This window comes from Pleurodeles waltl, chromosome 4_2, assembly GCF_031143425.1.
Source record: "Pleurodeles waltl isolate 20211129_DDA chromosome 4_2, aPleWal1.hap1.20221129, whole genome shotgun sequence".
NCBI classification, from domain to species: domain Eukaryota; kingdom Metazoa; phylum Chordata; class Amphibia; order Caudata; family Salamandridae; genus Pleurodeles; species Pleurodeles waltl.
The window spans coordinates 542,637,347-542,656,994 of NC_090443.1; the positions used below are offsets into that span (position 1 = coordinate 542,637,347).

Consider the following 19,648-nt stretch of genomic DNA (forward strand, 5'->3'; position numbering starts at 1 on the left):
TTTCCAAAATCAAGGTGTGTAGCGAAGACAAAGTCATGACAGTTGAACAGCATGTAGTGCTCCACAAGAAGGGGAGCATGTATCTCTTACAGATCATCTGGATCACCCATCAAGCCGCCGTGATTATGGAGATTTAGAAGATCCTTCCTGCCACATGATGTTGGTGAAGAGGAGGGAGAGAGTAAAAGAGGATTTGAGGCAGAAGAGCCAAGAGTAGATGGGAGGGGCGGCATCTGCTACTGTTGATGATGTTTCTTAGATCCACTCCGCAGCACTGGTTGTGGCTGGTGGGGCTGTTGTGCACTAGATTAGCCCTGAAATTTTCAGTTTTGTTGGTGGAACAGCTTTAATGGGGTGGGCAGGGCCAGTGACGATGCTGTGGCATTTCTTTTTTTTGCTTTGACAAATTATCTCAATTTGCTCTAAGAGCTGATCACTGTGAAAAGTAATGCCATTAGGGTCCCTTGAACATATTCTGAGAAGCCTGTGGAGGACAGTCAAGTATGATGGCACAGGGTAATAGCCATGGCCATAGATCAAGCCAATTTTTCAGCAGAAACCCCACTTCAAGAAATGCTTAACGGAGAACAGTCGATTGCTAACAAGATCCGAAAATGGCTTTTTCATGTGATAGAGAAGACTGATGATAATCATTTTCACCAGCACCCATAGAGCATGGAAGTAGCAGCCAAGGGGACATGTTGCATTTGCGGTGAGTAGAGCTAAGCTGCCACAGACTAAGCCTTTTAAACTCACTTAGAATCACAGTATAGAAGGGCAAAAGTAAGGTCATTGGGGTTCAGGTCAGCAGAAGAGGCTTGAACCACCAGACTCTACAGTCAAGCGTTTAATGACAAAAACTCCGAAATGTGTTGTCATGCAATTTGTCTGTGGACAGCTAGACCCGAGAAGGCTCAGACTTAATTTCTGGAGTGGGCAATCAAAAAAGCCTCAGCAGCTTTTTGTACCACTGAAGAGAAATAACAGAGTTCCGAAGAAGGAGGCCCGAAGGGGTATGGGATATTTCTTTTTGGAGAAGTGTTGAGGACACTTGAAGTTTTTTAACACTGGTAAGGTTCAGCATCTGTACTGAGGGAAGGAGGATGTCAGCCTTGAAGCCATAATTCTCCATAATGACACAATCTTTGTCATGCATCTACAAATATCTTCTGTCCAGACAAACCTTTTAGCCCTAGTGAGGGGCTGTGCTACAGGTTCATCATCAAAATGGGGACAACTCTTTTCTCTTGCCACTCATAGAATGCTTGCTGAGTTTGAAGTTTAAAGTGGTGATGACGGTAGATCCAAGGGCAGCATCAGTGATGGTGCTGAAGGTGTTTGGCACCTTAGAGATGCATTAGCTTCCTATGAAGCGGTGCAACGCTCTAGCTTGTGGGGAGAGAAGCCAGATGGCATTGGGATCAGAACTGTCAGAATTTCCAACCCGAGGGGCCTTTGTATTATGGTCAGGAGGGTTGAGATGGCACAGTGCATATTTTCAGTATGGTTTGTGGAAAGGTTTCAACCTCTGCAAGGTCAGCATATCTAGTTAAGAATTCCAGCTTTAACCTCTCCACTATTGGAACATGCACTGATGACAAGGAAAAGACTGGCATCACAGAACCTCGTTAAGTCATCAAAAGGTCCCAGAGAAGGTCTATGTCCTTGAAGAAAGAGAGGGCCTCTCATTTCTATGCCAGTATGAAGGAGAGAGAATAACAGAAATGCAGGAGTTGCCTAGTTTAAAGTGACAACAGGCAGTGACCTGGAAGAGAATTTAAAGGTCAAAAGAGGAAGAAAAGTTGGAAAGGTTGAAGAGGGAAAGGAGACGGTGACACGACGTGTAGAGATAGGTATCATATTGTTTGACTTGAAGGAGCCTGAGGCTATAGGATAATGGTGCTATCTGAGGACGAAGGAGCCATTAGGATGAGGCAGGGAGAAGTAGGATTTCTGAGCAGGCATTGCCTGAATGAAAGGACCAGGACAAGAAGCAAACAATGACTCCTAACCCATTTCCCAACCTAAAGATTAGCCATGTGAAGGAAAGAGGTGCTGTATCCCCTGTTGCAAGGATTCCAAAGTTGGTCCATAGTCTGAAGCAAGTGCTGTAGGCATCATGGGCCAAGTGGGGGGGAGAGGTGGTCACATAGAAAAGAGATTGTACTGAAGGGTACGAACTAAGGCTTTACACTACTATAGGAACCTTCAACTAAGTGGAGTGAAAGGTACAGAAAGATCACGGCCTTGTGGCAGGAGGCTCTCAGCGAACTGGTGGCACTCCCTGTAGCCAAATTAGTACTATTCATATATTCTAATGATTGGTTTCAGTTTTCCAGAGGGGGCTGGTGAAAGTATATCTCCTTAACGTGGTAACCCTGAGTACCTGAACTTTCCTGAAAAAAATAAGATATTATGCTTAACTTACATAAAAAGCTATCCTGTCATTACTAGTTAAGACATCTGTTTTTTTAGGAAGACCTCCTAGGAGATCATTCTATATCATGAGGAGCACCTAAAGAGAAAATAGGGCACTCTTAGCTGCTGGGCGTTTTCCCCCCCAGTGCTGAGCCCTTTTTTGGCTATTTGGGGTAGTTTGCGCTTAGGCCTTCATAACTTTTTGTCCACATAAGCTATCCACGCCAAATTTGCGTCCTATTTTTCCAACGTTCTAGGGATTCTAATGGTACCCAGAGTTTGTGATTTCCCTTGGAGGAGACCAAGAAATTAGACAAAATACAGTGAAAATTTAGTTTTTTAAAAAAAAATGGGAAAAAAGGGCTGCCGAAGAAGGCTTGTGGTTTTTCCCTGAAAATGGCATCAACAAAGAGTTTCTAGCGCTAAAATCTCCATCTTCCCACCTTTCAGGAACAGGCAGACTTGAATCAGAAAACCAATCTTTCAACACAATTTTGGCATTTTACTGGGACATACCCCATTTTTACTATTTTTGGTGCTTTCAGCCTCCTTCCAGTTAGTGACAGGAATGGGTGTGAAACCAATGCTGGATCCCGGAAAGCTAAACATTTCTGAAAAGTAGACAAAATTCTGAATTCAGCAAGGGGTCATTTGTGTAGATCCTACAAGGTTTTCCTACAGAAAATAACAGCTGAAATAAAAAAAATATTGAAAGTGAGCTGAAAAAAACTGCCATTTTTCTCCACGTTTTACTCTGTAACTTTTTCCTGCAATGTCAGATTTTTTAAAGCAATATACCGTTACGTGTGCTGGACTCTTCCGGTTGCGAGGATATATAGGGCTTGTAGGTTCATCAAGATGCCTAGGTACCCAGAGCCAATAAATGAGGTGCACCTGCAAGGGTTTTCAATCTATACCGGGTATACAGCAATTCATTTGCGGAAATATAAAGAGTGAAAAATAGGTATCCTAAAACGTTTGTATTACCAAAATGGGCATAAGATAAGGTGTTGAGAAGCAGTTGTTATTTGCACATCTCTGAATTCCGGGGTGCCCATACTCATGAATTACAGGCCATTTCTCAAATAGATGTCTTTTTTACACACTGTCTTATATTTGGAAGGAAAAAATGTAGAGAAAGACAAGGGGCAATAACACTTGTTTTGTTATTCTGTGTTCCTCCAAGTCTCCAGATAATAATGGTACCTCACTTGCGTGGGTAGGCCTAATGCTCACAACAGGAAACGCAACATGGACACATCACATTTTTACATTGAAATCTGACGTGTTTTTTGTAAAGTGCCTAGCTGTAGACTTTGGCCTCTAGCTCAGCCGGCACCTAGGGAAGCCCACCAAACCTGTGCATTTTTGAAAACTAGACACCTAGGGGAATCCAGGATGGGGTGACTTGTGGGGCTCTCACCAGGATCTGTTACCCAGAATCCTTTGCAAACCTCAAAATTTGGCCAAAAAAACACTTTTCCTTACATTTCGGTGATAGAAAGTTCTGGAATCTGAGAAGAGCCACAGATTTTCTTCCACCCAGCGTTCCCCCAAGTCTCCCGATAAAAATTGTACCTCACTTGTGTGGGTAGGCCTAGCGCCCGCGACAGAAAATGCCCCAAAACACAACGTGGACACATCCAATTTTTTGACAGAAAACAGAGGTGTTTTTTGCAAAGTGCCTACCTGTAGATTTTGGCCTCTAGCTCATCCGGCACCTAGGGAAACCTACCAAACCTGTGCATTATTTAAAACTAGAGACCTAGGGGAATCCAAGATGGGGTGACTTGTGGGGCTATGACCAGGTTCTGTTACCCAGAATCCTTTGCAAACCTCAAAATGTGGCTAAAAAAACACTTTTTCCTCACATTTCGGTGACAGAAAGTTCTGGAATCTGAGAGGAGCCCCAAATTTCCTTCCACCCAGCGTTCCCCCAAGTGTCCCGATAAAAATGGTACCTCACTTGTGTGGGTAGGCCTGATGCCCGCGACAGGAATAGATCACACAACGGTCAATGTTGGTCCTGTGGACATGTTGCATGAGGCAGCTGTTGCCCCTGGGGTGATCCATTCCTGATGCAGGCACTAGGTATAGGCAGTCAAGTGGGGTAGTGTTTTTATCAGGACAGGTGAGGAATCACTGGGTGGTAGGAATTTTGTGGATCTCAGCATATTCCTGTAGTTTGTGTGACAGAAATGCGAGAAAAATAGAGTTTTTATTCAACATTTCATCTTTGCAGGGTACTCTGGGTAAGAAAACTTTGGGGAATCCACACAAGTCACGCCTCTGTGGACTCCCACGAATGTCTAGTTTCCAGAAATGTTTGGGTTTAGTAGGTTTCTCTATATGGCCGCCGAACCCAGGACCAAAAACACAGGTGCCTGCCTTACAAAACCAGTTTGTTTTGTGATAGATAATTTTGATGTCTCCACAATACGATTTGGGCAGTGGAATTTGGGGCTGAACTAAATTGAGGAGCTCCCAAGAAAGCACTCTCTCTCTCTGCTTGCCGCCGCTTTCACCTGCTCTCTGGGTTGGGCTAACCCACTATTACCCCGTTGCAAAGACTGTGCTTGCGAAGGGACAGCAGGACTGTCCTCATCACCTCCCTCATAATTTACTGGAAGAGGAGTTATCGAATGGGACTCCTCCGACTGAAAAATCACTCCCAGAGTCTGCGCCATTGTCGTATCCCTCAGATGCTGTCTCAGTATCTTATTTCTCAGTCTCTGATCCTATGTCAGAGCTGTCCTCTATAACCCGAGTGACTGCAGCAGACATCCATCAAGATGACATCTCTGCTACTGGCAAAACTGTTGCTCTAAAACACTAGCCTACGTAGACAGTCACAAAATCGATGGTGTGTGTGAGATACGTGCAACAGTAGAGGCCACCTTACCTGAGCTTCTTCCCTCAATCAGCACGTTCTTTCAAGGCACTCAAAAAACACCTTGTCACATACCATTTGTCAGAGTCTTTAGCACCTCCTGCGCCCAGTCCAACAATCATTATTGGTGCTCCCACTCCCTCCTCCTCGTATTCCCTCATTACCACCCAGCAAAAGTGCCCTTCATCTCTCCATAGCCGGCCCCCACCCCGCACATACATTTCATTTGTATTATAGCGCAGGTAATGGCTGACTTTACTAATGTACTCAGCTATTTACATAAAATACAGATTTGCTCTTTGCAGTAGGCACATGCGCTTCTTTATGGCACTAAAACTGCCACTAGACAAAAGTCTGATCCTTTTGTAGCAGAGATATAATCACAATACTTACTTTACTTTTTTATTGCTGCCTAAAAGCTACAGTTGAAATGCGTCAGTTGAAGTATGTGCATTGCTTTGAAGACGCAAGCTGCAACTCCAAGAAAGACAACTGGTGGCAAATATATATATATATATATCGTGACCCGCACCAGTGAGGTAGTGTGGGCGTCGGCCAGTGATGCCTGCATTTAAAGGGTTAATGGAACGGTTGGAGCTTTTCTAAATTCAATTGAGGCCTCCCATCGGCTATACTATATTCGGCTAGACTGCTCCCCCAGTAATCATTCTGAGGATACCACCTTAATTTTCAGTTTCAAATTTTCAAATTCCTTCACCAATACAGAATGTTTTAAAATATTTATCTTTTAAATTCTGCTTCTTTACTAATTTATACCTAATAAATCTGTTAGTATTATTTCCTTTTTTAAGTAGTTGAGGACCCCCTGAGTAAGTGTTGCACATCACAGGTTAATAACCACTGTCCTAAGTGATCAAATCAGTAGTTGGAGCCACATAGTCCCACCTTGCAGCACTATATAGCAAACTGCAGGGGAAAAAAGTTTACAGATCCAATGTGGTACCTTGAGGACATTTATAAAGTGAGGTATCTGTAGGAGGAAGTATTCATCAGAATGACCAGATGAATGAAGTACAAGGAGAGAGAGAGAGAGAGAGAGACCATAATGAATACTTTAGACGGTTTTTGAGAACACACATTGTGGACCATGAAAGCTTTCTCGTTCTAGGCACTGGGTACCACTTGGGCAAGAAAGGGAGTAAAAATAAAGAATGAAATGATATTGTGGCAGCAAGATAAATAGAAAAGATAAATAGAATTAAATGTAACGTGGCAACAGTGCACCTTTAAAGCTTCACTTGCACAGTCAGTCTTGAAGAGAGGCAAAACTGACCTGGAACTATATGGCTTATTACTAAAGAAAATAACATGTCTAGCATGTTGTACACTCAATGTATTTTAGTACAATGAGCCTTCCTTTTACTTTGCACCCTTCTCATTCTAGGATTTTTAGAGCAGGATGTGTGAGGGTCCTAAAAGGATTGACAGACCACAGTAATCAATCATCACTTATTTGCACAGCTTATTTGTCAGGGTATAGGCCAACCTTTCTTTTAACTTGCCTTTATATGCCCCTTACATTGTTGTTCTTCAGTTTTCTTCTTGTCCTTTTTGTCTCCCGCCCACTCTAATGCAGCTAATGTTTCAGTCCTAGGTCCTAAACGTGATTAGGCGAAAGCTATCTTTTCAGATGACCTGAGTAGGACAGTAAAGTACATCCAACCTGAACTCTACCCATTGCATACCTACTATATTATGTACTTCTGGAGACAGAACCCATTACTCCTCCCTTTCTAAGTAGTATCCCACAATTTGACAGTGACAACAACGTGACAGGATGAACTGTAACGAAAATGACACTACTTCTGCTGTTGAATTTCATGGAATAGCACCATGATTCTAGATCATGTGGTCCAAGATAGCATGATAAACTCAGAAACTCAACATGCTACTTTGCACTAGAATGTAATTACAAAGACATATTAGCTCATTCCTAATAATTTTTCCCACCAGCTAAGTCTTTGTCTAGAGAAGCGGACTCAGCTTCCCATACATCAAACTGCATGTTTATAACTATGCAGCCCCAGACTATATTTGTCATTTTACTCTATATGACTTTTGGTTGTGAATAAAATAGTATTTTTTGTATTTAAATGTCTCAAACATGAGACAGCCTTGTTGTACAAGGTATCTGAATGCCTTGAACTATCTGAGTATACTACATGTTAGTTATCAACTTTGAGGCACATAAATAATCTGGAGAGAGAGAGAGCGATTAAGCTCCTAGAAAAATCTTCTAGCGTCCATTGCAATCCTTTGTTACCTTTTGCCCACGGAGACCAGAACCTCCTTTACCACCAGTTCTCCCACGTGGTCCCTAGGGTAGAAACAAAAAAATAATTATGCATCACGTTTGATTGCAAGAAACTAAAGGCCTGATTTATACTTTTTGGTGCAAAAACTGCATTAGCGCAGTTTTGCATGAAAAAGTATAGCGCCTGCTAGCGCCATTCCTGGACGCCGGCCGGCACCATATCTATGGAATCGCGTTAGCCAGTGCAAATGGTGGGGGAGATGTAGGTGAAACAGGAGCTTGTGCGACGAATTATGGTGCTACATTGTTTAGAGGCAAAAAAATTGCCTCTAAGCAGTGTAGAACCATTTCCTAGCGCACAACCCCCATGGACAACCGCCATGGACATAGCTCCTGTCTCAGTAAAGACTGGAGCCATGCCCACCACCCCAATGGCCATGACTAGGAGAAGTATGTCACGTCAGGGCCCTCAAGCGTGGAATTATAAAAAAGAAAAATACTTACTGGGATTAACCTGGGATGGGTCCCCCATCCTGTGGTGCCCCGGGTGGTGGTTGGTGGGGGTGTCCCTGGGGCCAGGGAAGGGCACCTGTGGGCTGTTTCCATGGTCTCTGCCTACAGGTCCCCTAACGCCTGCCCATACCCAGGACAAGCTTAGCACCTTTATTTAAGGCCCCCATCCTCCTGTGCTGGATTTCAGCACAGAGGATAAATATGGCACTAAGGTCATATCGTCCTTTTCTGGACGGGAACGCCTACCTTGTATCTCATTGACGCAAGGTAGGTTTCCTGTTCAGAAAAAGATGTTAACTCCTAACTTTGATGCTAATTCAGCACAAACCAGGCATAAATATGCCCCTCAGTGCATCTCTCGCTCTCACACACACACACACACACAAATCATGCATGCATGCATGCACACACACACACACACGGATACACTCTGACATTTCTATTACTTGAGTACTCCCACTTCAAAGTACATCACTTGACGGTAATACTCAATGTAGCAGACTGGAGATTTAGAAATGTAGATTGCATACGTTAATGAGAAAGATCTGATGTGGAGGCTGGGAGTGTGGAATGGCTTAGAACTGCTTGGAAGTGATGACTGGAAACATTTATAAATTATAGTTGCTTTAATACACATGTAATATATTTAAAAAAATGGGATGCAAAAATAGCATCTATATGTGAGAAGGTCGCTGTCAATCCATTTGCTGGTGTTGATGTGTGCAAGATAGTACAAAGAGGCTGGTATAGTTAATGATGCCAGTTTGCAAACAGTGATCCGGGTACATAACAGGATGAAAATGAAGGTTGGGTAAAATGAAAGGAAGTGTTTTGGGTAGCTAATGGTAATCACCTAAATTGGTTTAGACAGATATAGTGGGTGAGTTTGGTAACTTGGAGGAGAGGATATTTTAACAGTTGTGGACTATTGTGCTACATGAAACAATACAATATGCCTTTCTGTGTGTGTGTGCAGCAAATAAGATGAGGCTCATTTTATAGTGAGTTGAGTATGTTTAGATATGGGATTATTACGTTTCAAGCACAATTGGTTTGTATGTATTTGGAGATCATCAGTAGGATTATGTATGTGGGTTGTAACATTATCATGGTAGTAGTGTTCTTTACGAGACAGATATTTCAATTTGGGAAAGTGATGGCTCTGAAAATCCATATTGGCAGACATTCACCAGGTGATTATTTTACTTGGCTGTACCATGTTTGTGTAGTCTACAGAGAGCTTCGGCTTTCTGCGCTCCTTTTGCAATTAAAACACACACAAAAAGATACGTCGAGGGGCTTTGGGTCAGACTCCCTCTGCCATTGTTCTGTTCTGGAGTGCCAATAATATTGAGTGATGACAATTGTCTATTTATCTACGAATACACATCAGGAAGGGCCACCAAGTTCCCCCTGGGAGACTGCAGGTTGAGGCACTCTGGAAGCAGAGTGATCACTGAATATCCGGCGCACAATGTTACTGTCAATCTATTTTAAACATGGGCTATTGAAAGCTGTAAGATGGCTGCCACGTTTACCTGAGGTTGAAACCATCACATTCGATCCTGCAGCTCCACGACCCACACAATCATTAGATAAGTGGATCAAGAACATTGTTTATTGCATGACTGAAGAATTAAGTGAATCTCAGATTAAATAAACTCTCTTTATGTGTATCCTCAGGCCCAAGCAGGTGTTTTGAGTAATGCTTTTCTTTGACAAGACATCCTTGTGAAAAGTGTATGCCAGAACAGATTCTACTCCCCAATGTCATGCACGGACTAAATAAATCTCACAGGAGTTACGTCTGTTGTCAGTATGTCTCCAATCTGGAGGTTTTAGTGAGTAGTTTACAGAGAAGGGGTCGAGGTGTCTGGACCGTGAGCAGTGGGCTGATAGCAATAATGGGGAAATCTGGAATTAAGTGCTTGTTGGACCATGGGATCACAGAGCAGGCCAGGAGGATGACGTGCCGGAGTTGAGAACCTAGTGGAGGGGTAAGCTATAAATGTGTTGTATACATTTTATTAAAATACAGTTACAATACGTTTACTAAATTTTAAACGTAGCTTTTATAAATTATTAATGCATCACAATATTTTTTTTACTTTAGGTAGGAATTCATTTTTTATGTGAACGTCAAAAAAATATTAGTAATTTATTTAATATATTTCAGTCAATTAAAGATTTAATTCTAAATTAAGATATCTTAGAACATTTAGTAGAAGGGAAAGGAAAGGACAAAGTCTAAAACTCGTTTACCACGCCTCTCAACAAAAGTAGCGGTGTAAACACCATCTTCCAAAACAAAAAATTAGAATTCTGTACAAATTGGCTCAAAAGGAGCACCTATCAATAATGTAAGTATTAAATGTAATTCTCACTCTGGCACTCCTAAATGAGTGGGAGGGAATGCTTCTTTAAAACTTTTAAATACAAAGCAGCTATAGGCACATAACAGAACCTTGGTCCATTGCTAAAATGTAGGCAGAAACTTCACCACTCCAACACTAGGGCCTTTTGTGCTAATGAATTTGCACAAGCTGATCTGATAATGGCTCAAGAGTAGTAGAACAGCAGCAGAGTGCAAAATTCACCCACATACTAGAATACAGAGCCCTTGCAGAAGGGCATCTTGTGTCCAATAAAACATCTATCACTGATTAAGGTAACCAATTGGAAGAAAGAGGGAGACTCTCAAGATCCAGTTTAACAGATTAAACATCACCACAATGGGATGAAACAATATGCTCAATCATTAAATTTGTAGAGTGCTACTTATCACCGTGAGGGACAACAGGGGCAATTGGTCAAAGCTCAGAGGATTCTAAGCAGGTCTGAAATTGTGATGCACAAATTCCAGATGCCTCTGGCCCAAAATGATGTCATATAGACATGCCTTGTAAAGATAGATCAAATGTATCACTCTTAGAATCAGAGGAAATGGCGTAAAGGCTTAATGGAGAGAAAGTGTCTAAGGTAACATTAAGGCATCTCCCAAAGCATTCTCCATGGAAGCGTTATGGAACAAACCTGAACCATCTTACTGTTCCGGGTTGTGGCAAACTTGGTTGTGCCCAATGGCAAAAAAGTTAATCTGCTTCTTCCTCAGTGAATTCTCCCTGGTGATTCCTCCAGGACATCATGCTCTGAAAATCCACCATTACATTCTCCCTCTGGTTGACAGCTCAATTGTCCAGTCTACCACCTAGTCCTAAATCAGTATAGCATAATCACACAGCACAAATTAACTCATACCAGGCTGACATGGTTGTATAGATAAAACATTGCAGTTGTATTTCCTTTCAACACCTGAAGCAACACATTCAACATATGAGCTTGAAAAGTACTCAGACACACCTTCACAGCTTTCAATTTCAAAATAGTTATGTGGAACCTGAACTCATATTTAATTTAATCACCACTGAAAGACACATCAGCCAGATCCTGTACGGCTGCACCCGTCAGTATAGCCAACTGTTGAGTAAATGGCACAAAGGGTTAGCCCAGTTTTGTAGTGTTGGACCTGTCCAACCCTACACTAGCAACAGATAAACTTTTCTTGGCAACAAAAGAAATTATTTCAGACCACCATAGTATCGGTTACACTGTTTCTCCAGGAAGCACTGTAGAGACCACATCCTGAGTCATGCCAAAAGAATCATAAAATGAATAGAGCATGAGCACAACTAGATGCAACAACTTGGCTGTTTATTGGTGGGACTAATGGCAATTTGCCACTATCTCAGCAATGCATTAGAATCTGGTTGGTAAGGGTAACAGCTCCAGAAGAGTCATATGCAAGATTAATCTAATGAACTGAATGATATAACACTTTTCACAATCATGGAAAACCCACCTTATGCAAAAGAGCGACTAGACTGGACAGACTGCAAACAAGACCCTCCTAAGAAGGAGCACTCAATTTCCAACATTCTAGGAAAGCCTTCCGAAAGCAGCTTTCTTGGGGTCAGGCAGTGCCAACAGCACAGAACAGAATGAGACGCCATGCTAAAGACATGCTTAACCATGAGTTCTGACTAAAATAATAAAAAGTCTGCTAAAGCAAAAAATAAACAACTGCTTTCTCAATATAATGCAAATAAAACATACATTTTCATGTTTTATAAGTATACACATATTTAAATGTATATCAAGTTTAATGTGAAATGACTGAGTATATTTTTTCAATGCAAAGTTGTCTTTCATAAATGGTAAAGAAAGCATTCTATGGGATGGGGCCAGAATGATAAGACAAACAGCCAATAGTATTCGGTGAGAAAGTAAAACTACAGTGGATAGGGCAAGCAGCACACTGTTTTAAGAACTAGTAACAATAGGTCAAGCACATAACAAAAACCTTCTGATTCCATGCCTAAAAGTATCCAAATTGAAGAAAAAAAAGTTGCCTTCTAATGCAATATTTATGGTGGATACATTATCTTCCTGCAAATTCCTCACCTTATGATTCCTTGCCTTATACATTATCCATGTAGGCATTTGAAGGGCCCATAACACTTTTCACCAGCAATATCTTTTCAGCTCATTGAGCTGGCACCATAAGGCTTCCGATGCAACTCTCATTCTGGATGTGATGACACTGGAGTATACTAGATGCCAATAAGTATGCTGGAGACAGTCACTGAAAGTTTTTCGGCAACATATTGAGGCACATGAAGAGGAACTAAAAGCGTATCTTTGACAACAGCCAATACAAAAAATATGTTTGCAAACATTAGGATCTTGTTAATCGTGGTACTGATTCCCAAGTAAGCAGGGGGTGATTATGAAGCCAAAGTAATATTATGTATTGCCAGAAATAGTGCCACAAAAAGTAAGAAACGTTTTCTTCTGTTAGACAGATTTTCACATAGTTGCCTTGTTGTATGAATGAGTCCAAAAGCAATACTTCCATGGGAGCTTGGACTGACTAGTGCTAGTCCACCAAGGAAGACATGCAACACAGTCTGGGAAAAGTATCTGCCTCTGTGTGTTTGTGATGTAAAGCAGTAGTGATTGGCAAAAGTTAAGTAGGGTGACCATGTAACGACAGGCAGGGTTCAGAGACTGGAATGCCGATATAAGAGGGCTGTGGAGCCAGCCATAGCAGTAGCAGAATAGGCACTGAGGTCATGGCAGATCTTGATACAGCGGTTGACCCAACAGATAATGGTGCACTGGGTCATTGCTGTGACCTTCTCTGCTCTGGCAATGCCCAAAAAGCACTGATCAGTCAGCCTCTTCTGGCACGTTCATTCAATGTAATATGACACTGCACGTCAGAGGTCAGGTTGTAGCAAGTGTAATTCTTTGTTGGTTAGATGAGGGGAAAAAAGGAAGGGTAATAGATTGTCCCATATGAAATGCAGAAACCACCTTTGATAAGAAGAATAAACAAATGTGAAGGACCAAGTTACCCAGGTAAAATAAACTGTGTAAAGAGGATGAAATGGGATTGCTTGAAGTTCTCCATCCATACAAGAAGAAGATATCACCATTAACAAAACTCTGTTCAAGATAGGTATCCAAACTGGGCAACTGTACATCAGCTCAAACGGTGAAGCCATCAAGAAACTTAAAAGAAGATTCAAATTTCACCTAGTAATGATAAATGGAGTGGAGGAACAAAGCAACGCACACCTTTTAGAAAATGTGCCACTGGTGGCAACATAAAGGGGGATATTTGGTCAGGAAGACACATGAAATCCAATATGGCAGCCAAATAGTCCTTAACCCCTTTGCTGCTTGGCCTGTCCCCTCCTCACCCTCATGCTAAGCCTCGTTTGGCTATTTGGGGTAGTTGACACTTAGTCCTCCATAACTTTTTTTAACTTAAGCTATTCAAGCCAAATTTGAGTTCCTTTTTTCAAACGTTGTAGGGATTCTAACAATACCAAGGGGTTGTAGATTACCCTAGAGGGCACTGGTATCAAAGAAAGGTTTGCAGTGCTAAAATCACAATCTTACCAGCTTTCAGGAACAGATTTGGTATTTTACTGGGAGATAGGCCACTTTCCCTATTTTTGTGCTTTCAACCTCCTTCCAGTTTGTGGTGGAAACAGATGTGAAACCCATGCTTGATCCCAGAAAGTTAAGTGTTGATATAAAAAAATATTGAAAATTAGTAGGAGAAAATGGGCACTTTTGACAACGTTTTCATTTGTAACGTCTAATTATGTTGGCTGATTTACAAAAACTATCCACTATTACATCTGCTATACCCTTCTTGTTGTGGGGATATATAAGTCTTGTGGGTTTTCCAAGAACTCGAGGTACCCAAAACCAATAACTAAGCTGCATTTTGCAATGGTTTTTCATTGTGTACCCGATATAGAGAAATTCATATGGTAAACATTGCGAAAAGTAGGTATCAAAGAAACCTATGTATTTCTGAAATGGGCACAAGATATGGAGTTTAGAAGCAGGGGTTATTTGCACATTCCTGAATTAGTGTGTGCCCATACTAGCATGTTACTTAGAGAGTATTTCTCAAAATTACTCCTTTTTCACACATTGTCTTACATTTGAAAGGTGCAAATGCAGAGAATTACACCTGTTAATAACATTAGTTCTAATATTCTGTGTTCCCCTAAGTCTCCCAATAAAAATGGTATCTCACTTGTGTGGGTAGGCCTAGTGCCCCCAGCAGGAAACGGTCCAAAAAGAGGCATGGATACATCACATTTTTCCAAGGAAATCTGATCCATTTTCTGCAAAGTGGGTAGCTGAGTTTTTTTGGCCCCACAGCAGCTAGCAGCTAGGGAAACCTAGCAAAACTGTACATTTCTAAAAACTAGACTCATAGGGGAATCTAGGAAGGGGTGATTTGCGTGACTCACCAGGTTGTGTTCAGTGGCGGCTACCATTGAACGAGTGTGGTGGGGGGAGAAAAATAAATAAAGACCTGCTTGAACAGAGATGGATTTGGCTCCTCCATGTTCATCCGGAAGGAAACAGGCTCCCAGACTCCCCTCAGCCAATCATGTTGCTGCTGTCACCAGTATGACAGCAGCATCGTGATTGGTGTGAGTGGCTTGCTTTGGCGCTCACACAGGGAGTGGGACCCTGTGCAGTTTCTTAATTGCAAAGTGCGCATGTCTGTTTGGCTGGCCCAACATTGCTGGTCAAACAGACATTCACAGTTATGGTGCACTCACCACTCCTCCTCCATCCTCCTCCGGCCCCCCCTTCCCCAACCTGGCTCACCTAAAATTAAAATTATACTAACTCTCCATTATTGTATTTTTATTTTTACTTTTGCTGCAAGCAGTGGGTCGACGCTCCACTGCCTTAGCGGGGGAGCCACAGCTAGTTGTTTTACCAATAATCCCATGCAAACCTTAAACTCTGACTAAAAAAAACACATTTCCTCACATTTCTGTGATGGAAAGTTCTGGAATCTGCACATAGCCACAAACTTTCTTCCACTCAGCATTTTCCTAAGGATCCTGGTGAAAATGGTACCTCACTTGTGTGAGTAGGCCTAGTGTCCGCCACACGAAACAGCCCAAAATGCAACATGGATACATCAAATCTTTCTAGGCAAAAATGCCTTGTTTTTTGCAAAGTGGATAGCTGTAGGTTGTGGGACGCATCTCAGCCGGCACTTAGGGAAACGTAGCAAAACTGTACATATTTGAAAAATAGACACCTAGGGAAATCCAGATGGGGCAACTTGCATGGATCAGCTGAAGTTTTGTTTTACCCATAATGCCCTGCAAACCTCAAAATGTGCCTGAAATCACACTTTGTCCTTACATTGCTGTGATGGAAACTTCCAGAACCTGCAGGAATGAACAAGTTCCTACCACCAAGCATTACCCCAGTTGTGTCAATAAAAGTGTTGTGCCAATTGTGCGGCTGGGCATAGTGTCACAGCAGGAACGGATCAAACCAAGGACAATGGGAGCTCTTACGTGGCGACTCCTATTGACATCGGTTGGATCTCTTCCTGTTGCTGGCACTAGGCCCAACCACACATGTAGCACAGCATTGTTATTGTTACAAGTGAGACAGTGCTTGGTAGCAGGAATTTTGTGGATTCCTGTGGATTCCGGAAGTTTTCATCACAGAAACATAAGGAAAAATGAGTTTTTTTAAGTCAACATTTGAGGTTTGCAGGGCTTTGTGGTTAAGATAATGGTGTACAATGGATGTGAAACATACCACCCTGGACTCCCCCTGATGTCTTGTTTTCAGAACTGTCTGAGTCTGGTAGCTTTTTCCAGGTGGTAGCCTACCCAAGCCTAAAAAGTGCAGCCTATTCATCATTGCAAGTGGGATGATACTGAGAGTTAGCCAAACACTCCTGGATATATTTGTAAACACAACACCCCAAAAATAATAATCAGATATCCTCTTGCTTGCCATTGAGATGAAATGCTTTAGTCCACAGGGGAGAAGAAACACTGTTTCCTCATATTTAGGGGGTGGGGGCATGGCCATGCTGGTCGGCCCCCATCCGTCTGAATAAAAAAAGTAATCATAGGGGTCCAGTGGGCTTTCTGCCCCCCACCATAGGGGTGGGCAAAAAGACATTTTTCCTTTTTTAGGGTGTGAGGGGGGGGGGGCAAGGCCATGCCTGTGCTGGGAAGCCCCCTCCGATACAAATTTAAAAAAGTAACGTCTGGTGTTTAGTGAGCTTTATTCTCCACTGGGGGCAGATGGAATAACTGCCCGCATCTGTCTCCCTGAAGGGGCAGAAATACTGCTTCCCCTTTTTGGGGTGAGTGGGGGCCTGGACATGCCCATGTACGGCAGCCGCCACTGGTACAAATAAACCAGGTAATACCTGGTGTTAAGTGGGCTTTCTCCCCCCCCCCCAGGGAGACAAATGGGAGTAACTGCTTCCCTCTGCCTTTTCAGGGAGGCAGAAACACAGTTTTTCTTTTTTGGCGGGGGGATAGAGGCATGGCTATACCCATGCTGGTCAACCCCCACAATACAAATAAAAAAAGTAATCCCAGATGTCTAGTGCGCTTTCTGCTACCCCCATTCCCCCCGTGGGAGAATGGGGGCAGATGAGGAAAATTACACTCATGCGGGACAGAATGACTGTTTCTCTTTTTTGGGTGGGGGTGGGCACATGGCCATGCCCACCCTGGGCAGCCCCCACCAATACAAAGAAAAAAAAGTAATCCTTGGAGTCTAATGGGCTTTCTACCCCCCAGGGGCTGCTCATGGGGGTAATCATCCTCATCTGCCCCCAGAAGGCAGAAAGACTGTTTTCCTTTTTTGGGCGGGTGGGGGCTCAGCCATGCCCATGTTGGGAAGCCCCCACCCCTACAAATAAAAATAAAAGTAGTCTCTGGTGTCTATGAGGGTGTTTACCACTTCTGGGGGGGGCATATGGGGTAATCTGCCCCCGGGGGTGGCCCTTGTCTAAGGGGCCGCTCCATGCTCCCAAAAAATCCCTAGTGTCTAGTGAGGTGGATCCCTGCTTGGGGATTGCCCTCCTTGGGTGATCATGATTCACTTGGGAAAGGTACCATTTGAAAGGGGAGATTCTTCCCTTTCTGACAACACCTCTCCTGCATACCTTGGTGCTCGGTGCTGATAGCCCCACAAGCACCAAAGCAGTGAAAGAGAAATGAGCCAATCGGCTCATTTCACTTTCACTGTAATTATGTCAACTCGCTATCCACACCCATCGTCATTGCAGTGAAGAAAACAAAATGCCTCAGGCAGCTAGAGAAGGCCTTCCCCAGCTCCTGAGGTGAAAAAAATGAAATCCATATGCTTGCAGCAGAGAGATTTTGCGGTCATGTGGTGAGGACGGAACGGTTCAGTCCCCAGCACACAACCACCAGTGCTCTTGATGGTACTGTTGAGCACTGAACGGGTTAAATGTAACCACTAATTTGAAAGGGGCAACACAAAGCGAAGGACATTCAAGAAGAGAGATTGAGGCCTTCCAGCTCATACCACTGCACAATTTCATTCCAGCGACCTGTGTAATTGGATTTCATACCAGGTTTCCTGGTAGCCAAGATTGAATGCGTAACTTCAAATGGAAGACAAAAGGACTGTAGCTGGCACAGCTCAATCTCATTAAGTGCAGCCACAAAGTCTGGGTATTAGGGCGAACAACCTGACAATACAGCTGTGAGAGCAGTTCCTTCCTGTGTGGGAGAGGGAGAGATGGGCAAGTGCTGAGCATCAACAGATTGGCTTAACAGATGTTCCTCATCCAATCTGTGGTGAACAGGATCAAATGTGCTTGATCCTCCCACCTCTTTTGCAGGACCTTCTCCAGAAGTAGATTTGTTGCAAAAACACACTTAAGACCCTGAGACCATTTGTACTTAAAGGCATCACCCAAGGAACCATTCACAGGGAAGTATATGCCACAAAAACAAAGACACTCTTGTTTTGTGGTATTGTAAAAAGATCCAGAAATGGAAACTGCAAACTGAAGATGATTACCGCTGTTACTTTGAGGTATATTTACAATTAATGGTCCTCCAGATAGAGGCGACTGAGAGCATCCACCCTCAGGGAATTTGTAAAATGTGCCACCAATGGAATTCTGATGCAAGCGAATTGCCTGCCATCACAGGGTCCATACCAATATAGGCCTGTTGATGTAATGAACAGCAGTCATGTTGCCTGACAGAATGCAAATGATGCCCCCTGAGAAGGAAGAAATGCCTTCATAGCAAGACAGAGTGCCCGCAACTCAAGCATATTTACGTGTGGGTGCTTCTTCTACTAGAACAAATGGTTCTTTTGCCATCATCTCACCCAAATGGATACCGAGCCCAGCAAGGTGGCATCCATGAACACTGCAGTCTCAGCTCATGTAGCACTGAAAGATTGTACGGTCTCTATACCAGTGCTGAACCAGATGAACAGAGAGGGAGATTTGTCTCCTGAACCATGAGGGTCATCTGATGCTGGAGTAACTGTAACCTTCATTGGCAATCTAGAGTGTGGTACCAATAAGATGCATGATGCCAAGAGACCAAACAAATTCAAGAACTGAAGACTGGGATCTGAGTTTGAGTAAGAAACCACAGAATCACCATCTCAATATGTGTGACCCTCTGAAGAGGAGAAAGGCTGTAATATGCATTGTGTCCATTACCACCCTTATGAAATGTATACTCTGCGCTGGGGAAAGGCAAGACATTTAAGGATTGATAGTAAAGCCAAAGTCATGGAGGAGAGTCACTGTCCACCGAACAAGGCTGAGGATTTCACTCTTACAATCTATTTGTCCACACATGGAACTACATGGACTCCAAACCATGCAGTACATAAGCCTTGGCTGCTAGCAATTTTATAAAGACGCATCATGCAGTCAACAAGTCAAACTTTAGGACTATGAATTGAGCATGCTGGGGTCACACACACCATGAACCTGGGTAATCTGTGGTTAGGAAGAATTGGAAGATGGAAATAGGAATCCTGGAGGTCCAGGGAAGCCAACACAGCTGCTGCATTCAGAGACACTAAGATTAAGCTCAGGTACAGCATCTTGAAATTTTCCTGTAGAATAAACAAATTCTAAAAGTGGAGATCCAGAACGTGTTTCAGACCTCTGTCTTTCT

At 42.9% G+C, this 19,648-nt stretch overlaps 1 long non-coding RNA gene across 1 annotated transcript in view; it reads right to left on the reverse strand.

Moving 5' to 3' along the window:
• LOC138294181 (uncharacterized) overlaps positions 1–19,648 on the reverse strand; it is a 44,678-nt gene that overhangs the window by 13,736 nt on the left and 11,294 nt on the right. Inside the window, exon 2 of the long non-coding RNA XR_011203247.1 lies at positions 7,593–7,646. This is a non-coding gene — a long non-coding RNA (uncharacterized lncRNA). The remainder of the gene's footprint in view (positions 1–7,592; positions 7,647–19,648) is intronic.